A 6,762-nucleotide genomic window follows, 5' to 3' on the forward strand; every position below is an offset into this window, starting at 1 on the left:
CCTAACTTAAAGGAGAAGGCTCTTTTTCGACAACCTGGACCTTATTTACGGCATATTATAAGACGTTTGACTCACCGAGATAACTTTGGTGTAATTCGGAGGCCTGTAGAAGAAATGTAAAATCCAGCGCAAGCCAAGTATATTCATGTAATGGCGGCGGACAGGGCACCGAGAATGCAGCTTCTAAAAAATGTGTCCGTCCACCGCCATTACATGGATATACTTGGCTCGCGCTGGATTTTACATTTCTTCTACAGGCCTCCGAATTACACCAAAGTTATCTCGTGAGTCAAACATCTTATAATATGCCGTAAATAAGGTCCAGTTTGTCGAAAAAGAGCATTCTCCCTTATTGGCCTCCACCCGAAAAGGTGGAGAGAAGAGAAGGAGGCTAGTTTGGATTATTGAGACGTGGTCATGTGGCTATACTGTAGCCTGACACTGAATTGAATAATTTGCTTCACTACATTATTCTATCTGAACAGGCTGTTATTGCAGCCGGTGTCCTCAGCGATTAGTTCATCCCCTAACCAATCACGTTGCACACTTTAATTCTATCGTCACATTAAAGGACACTGATTGGCCTGGTTGGAATTCCAACCGAGAAATCACTCTGGATGAAAGCTTTTCAGACCTTGAATCGCATTTTTATTCAGATTCAGGGGCTGGAGCTACTGTGGCCAGACAGAACGCCTTTCTCTATCGGTATCTGGTCCTGTGGGAAGAACCATTTCTTTGAACTTTTTTATTTTTAATAATTCATTTATTTCTGATTTGATCCCTTTTTCACCCAACGTGGTAGCCAGTCACACCCGACCTACTGTCCAATTGTCGCTGCTGTGGAGGGTCCATCACACAACCCCGTGGTCGGCGATCCGGAAGAGAGAGCCAGCCAACTGACTCTCTCAAGCCTGTGACCGGGACTCCAGACGGCCACTGTAGCTGTCTCTGTAGAGCGGTGGACCCTCATACCGAAATTAAACTAACCAAACACTTATCCATTGAAAATGGACCTAATCCACGGCAATACTGTACTCTCAAGTAATACCCCCTGTGTTATTGAAGGAATGTGTTACAATGATGTATGCAAATCCCCTTTACACCAGGCATTAAAATGCATTTTGGATGATCTGATTGCAACAGATAGTGCTAAGCCACATGAAAGTACAGGTGTGAATGCACCCAAAACGTTTTGAAGACGGATTGTGATCTAATCAGCCAGACCACCTCCGGAGGTGGTCAGGGACGCATTCTGACCACATTGAACACAAGTGTAAATACAAATGTGTTTTCAATCCACATACAGAAATGTTCAACCAATGTGGCGTTCGGTTGTTTGACTGGATAGAGCAATCTGATCTCAATCGGACCTCACTGGAGACCCATATTAATACTGTACCAGGTGTAAATGTAATCAGGTTAAATCACATCTAGATACAAGCTGGATACGAGACGCATTTTAATGGCAGGTGTAAATGGATTTTACGGTCCATCCCTTGCTGATCACTGGTGATGTGTTGCCCTCTCCTGCTTGGTCTCAGGCCGTCTCCGATACGTCTGATGTGGCTCCGGTCTTTCAGGTGAATGGCGTGTGACTGTGTCTCGGTCCTGAATGTTAACACGGCTCTGGGCCGTGCTTGTTCACTGGCTGAGGAGAGCACCATTGTTGCCAGGATGTAGGCCCACCGCCTCAGCGGCCGGGGAGATAGAACGTGACACTTGCTCCAGCAGGCTCATCTTACCCAGCCATAGGAAAAGGATGTCTGTAAGGCCTTATTTTTATACAGACTGTAAATAAATCCGACCCGTCTTCTTGTGTATGAGGAGATCGACTTTGAAGTCTCTCCCAGCGTTCCTGGACGTTTTCCATCATGATGTGCTTTCTACTCCGGGGTCCTTCCTCTGTCCTGTTGGCCTCCAGGCTTTTTGCAGCATTTGAATTAGATGTGTATTTTCAGGTTTGACTGTTTTGGATTGAAGGTTATACACAAATAAATCAAATACCTTTTGTACCTGCAGACTTGTCCTGTGCTGTCTACCAGGAGGGATGGTCCTAAACCTAACCTGTTGGATTTGCCATGTTTATAATGTGTGACCAAGTAATATGTTAAACAGAAATTGTTTTGAGGATAATTCATCTCCTTACAAAAGTGTTTTGTAAAGGCCTCGTTTTGAGTCACTATTGCTTTTAGTACCCTTGGAACAAAGCTACAGATCACGAGTTAGTGTTGACAATTTGAATTCAATTATAGTTATTTGGCTGCAGCATAAAGCAAATGGAGACAAACTATAATAATGTCCAACTATGCATAGTTGTAGGTAGCCCCTATGGTGTGCTAAATGCAGCTTGCATGTAATTGCTGAGATAGAAGATTTCAACACACTGTGCAGCACCTCAATGAATCCAGAAGAGCTTTCTCCCCAACAGCATTCTTATGATAATGGTTTAATGCTGGTCCTTTGGTTAATTGTGTGGGCGATAGCGGTGGGCACCTTTTGTGTTTCTAGGTCTAAAGGAAAAGGCTCGCGGGATTAGAGGACTCTTTAAAACACCATAACCAGATTCTCCAAAGAGCCCGATTTGCATTCAAAGGGTTCTCGGGCGATTTTCATAATCCAGCTAGACTACTTCTAAACTCATGATTCAATATTTGATACGATTGGGTGTATGTAAAATCGTAGCCTATAGCTAGGGTGTGTCACCGTTTTCCTGAATTACAGAAGTTTAATGAACAAAGTGATTTCCACACAATGCGTGAGTTGGTTAGAACACAGCTTGTCATACATTATAATAGGCTATTTACCACTGAAATAAATAAAAAAGTGTTTCCCCTTGTTTACGCCTCGACCCCACATTACTTCATGCCATCTAGTCCAGATTTCATCACGTGCTGACCAAGTGGCCCTGTCTCGTGCTCCCCCAGATTGTTGTGTCATGGAGGAGATGAAGGAGGTGAAGTTGTGAAGGTCTCATCATCATCACGGTCCAAACAAACATCACTTTGTTAGGCCAGGCCTAGCTAGGCTGTCATCAACCCCAGGGTTAACAACCCACGGGTTAACATTCACTAGCATGCCTTAAAGAGCCTATAGGCTAATTGAGCCAACTGAAAAGTTAACGGGACCCTTCTGCCTGTTCGCTGGTGTCTCAAAAAACAAACAAACACACGAACTGTCCAGAAGCCGTCATTATTGATCAAACCTTCAAATCACACCATCATTACATTACAGTCATTTAGCAGACGCTTTTATCCAAAGCGACTAACAATAATTGCATTTAACGTAGGAAGAGCCAATGTACTACTACTTGCCAGAACTCACAAGTGCATCTTCTTTCTAAAACAAGTGACTAAGAGCATAATCTAGTGCTGAAGGCAAAGTGCAAGAATCACAATCTAAAGTACAGTGCAATATAATATAATAAGTGCTTAGGTGGGAGGATTGTTGTAGTACTTCTTGAGATGAGTTTTGAGCCTGCGACGAAAGATGGGCAGCGACTCTGCTGTCCTGACATCAATAGCATAGCCGGCCTATGTTAGGTATAGACTAGCCTACACTAGCCTACTTTGACTGTTTATGATTGTAATGAACACATGACCAACATAGGCCTAAGTGTGTGATGCTAGAGGGGATGTTACAGAGTGAGTAGGCCAGCATAATGATATCATATTAGGCTAACTGCTCACACAGTGTGACTGGCAAATATTTAGAAATATTTGCTAGCCTAAATGTCTACATTCTCTCCCACAGGTGAGCAAACCTAGTTTGGGTTTGTAGGCTACAAGTAGGCCTACTGTTTAGGCTATTAATCAACAATATTTGTTTATAGCATTTGAATATTGTGATTTAAGATATTAAATTAGACTGAAGCCTATATCTAAACGCAGAAAATGTTAATGGACCATGTGCAACTGCAACAACAGATTGGTGAATCCAGTCAATTATTTTGAGAACGTCTTGGGAACAATTTAAGACATTTTCCTCAAGGATTTGTAAACTTTTATCCATAATGTAGGCTAGTGTGTCTGAACAGTGAATAACGTGTCGGTTGAACGTGTGTGTCCTGTGTGTGTGCATTCTGGAAAGCCAAGTGCGCGCGCTTAGTAGGTTACACTAAACGGACTGAAATTGGCAGCAGTTGTCCTCGTTCCCGGGGGGTAAACTATCTCCCCTCATACCCCCCAAAGTGCCAACGACACTGGCATTTACAAAGAAAAGTAGAAGTGCTGCACCTTTGCGCAGCGAGGAAAGGTCCGTCTGAGTGCACAAAGGCTCTGCTGCTGGAGGAACTGCTGCTCCGCGCCACCGGAGAGGCGTAATAAACAATCTCTCCGGCTCGATCCGACAGACGCGGAGGAACCCGCTCTCCTCTCCGGCCCGAACCACGGACCTGCAGCCCGGAGGCCCGATTCCACGCTCGATTGAAGTATTACACTGGTAAGAACTATTCTCAACACGTTTATATTCACCCCGATCGTATAATCGAGGACACTTAACGCTTCTAAAAGCTTAAAAACCCCTCGCCTCGGGTTCCCGAACGTGGTTGTTTTTGCAGAAAATGGCGTCATCGTTCTCTTGTTCTGCCTGTCCATGGAGGGGAGAGGAATCGGTTTCGACGACTCAAACTGGCCCTTAAACCGCATTGTTAGCTCCTCAAATACGATGGTAGCGACAAGGATAAGTGTATATTCATATTCGATCGTTAAAATGCGATTCGTGTTTTAATTTTAGCCGTTACGAAGACGCGCAAAGCCGAAAGGGTCACCGGTCCTGTGCGCCAAGCTGCTTCTTGGAAAAGGTGGCACGGAGCCGCAAAGCGCAGCGTTTTACATTTGTAATTTCGTCCTCCCTAGAGAGTTTCTATGCATCCAAACATACAAGAGTGGTTTAGAGATTTCATTAAGATGGTTATGAGTGTATTTAAAGCGGTGTACTACGTCCCCTTTGTATGTATTTTGTTCGCGTTAGCTCGCTTTTACGCCGCACTCCCCTGCCATGCTGTAATCTGTATTTGGGGCCTCTCATATGGACTGAAAGGTGCATTTTCTACTTGGCTTTTCCTTTGATCAAGTTAAGCTGCCCTTTTGTTGCTCAAAATACGGGCGTTTTGAGGCTGACAATATAACCGTGTAAAGGAGATTTTCGTGGATAATGGAGCGATGCAAATCGTGCCATGAGAACGATAAACTGCCTTGCGCTCTTGGCTCACAGATTGCCAAATGAGGACAGCCTGAATAAAAATGGTCCTTTGGACAATCACGTAGTTAGTTAGCACAGAAGTGGGCTACAGCGCTGCGCAACCGCCGCGCTGCCTTGCGCATATCGACAGCTGTTCAAACCGCCAGTGTTTCGCTACAATATATTTTTTTGTTGGCGAACCTTTTGTAAATAGTTGTGGGACTCCACGAGAACAGAGCACAGTGGTATTCACGCGGCCCTTTATCCGGGCACCCGTATGGCCTGTGAATGCAGAGTCCCAAGTTCCACTCCGGCTGGCCTGTCCGGGATCGGCAGCTCCGTGCATGCGTCCTAGCAGCGCTGGTGACCAGACCCGTGTTAGCGAGGCCACAAGCTTCCCAGCTCCTGCGTATTGGATCATACTGTATGTCGAGGTTTCATTTCGCGTAAATGTGAATGTTGTGTGCTAATGTTTGTTGAATTACCCTGTACGGATCATTATTATCCACGGTGGAGCCTGCCCTCTCGTTCCCGGTGTAGGCTACAATTTATTAAGTTTTCCTGGTGAGTTATGCAACCCATCTCCTCACGCTCCACGGAATATGCTCGGTTATCCGCCTCGGTATCATCTCACGTCTGACTAAGAAAAATATTGAAATGCTGGTTAATAATAGTCAGCTTGCGACACTGAATTAGATGTGTCATTTGCAAATCACCAGTGCCGTTTGCGTCACAGCCCGCGGCCTCGCACGCCCATGGGGGGCGATGGAGTTGCAAATGGAGATCGCTGAACGGAACCGTGGCCAAACCCCAGCGCCACAACCACCGTGCGCTCTCCCACAAGCAGAGCAACGCTGCGTCCTGGAAACACACGGGCGCAGGACTAGAGCCTGTTCAAATCGTGTTAGTCGACGGGATTCGGATATATCTACCCCGGCGGGTTGAACGCGTAAGGGGATGGTGTCGGCTTCATACTTGAGTTAGTCGGTGAGCCGAGTGCACTTGGTCCTTCGTGTGAGGACAGACTAGCCTACATGTGGCCATTGTGGAGTCGCTTGTGTCGATATCTCGCGACTTCTCAAAAGATGGATATCGTTTCTGTCCTAATAAGCAACACGCACCGACAGATCGCTCGACGGTGAAAGCACACGGGCCTGCGAACAGCGTAGAGGATGAATTATGATTTATTATCCGATGGACTCCGTTCATATTCATTTCTGGTTTGAGAGCGAGCGGGGCGTATTATCGGAGGACTTCTTTTTGTTACTGCGCTCTGATGGGCACTGCGCATGCATGGCCACGGGTCGAGGAAGAGGATTCTCTGTTCACAAGTTATGGAACTAAAAGTGAGTTTGGTCTCACTGATACGAGTCTGATTTGGATGGAAATACGTTTGGACAGATATGGTTTTTGTTCGTGGAAAATAGTTTTGGATTCTGTGGCGCATGCGTTGTGACCTACGGCTTTGTTATGATAATAATTAATGCGCCATGATTAGGCATCCTCATAATTGATGACGTTTATTTGTTTGCAGTTACAGGCATCGATTGTCCAATTGATTAGGAAATATCCACTACCCCCCTT

The sequence above is a fragment of the Borostomias antarcticus genome (genome assembly GCF_949987555.1).
Source record: "Borostomias antarcticus genome assembly, chromosome: 13".
Classification (NCBI taxonomy): domain Eukaryota; kingdom Metazoa; phylum Chordata; class Actinopteri; order Stomiiformes; family Stomiidae; genus Borostomias; species Borostomias antarcticus.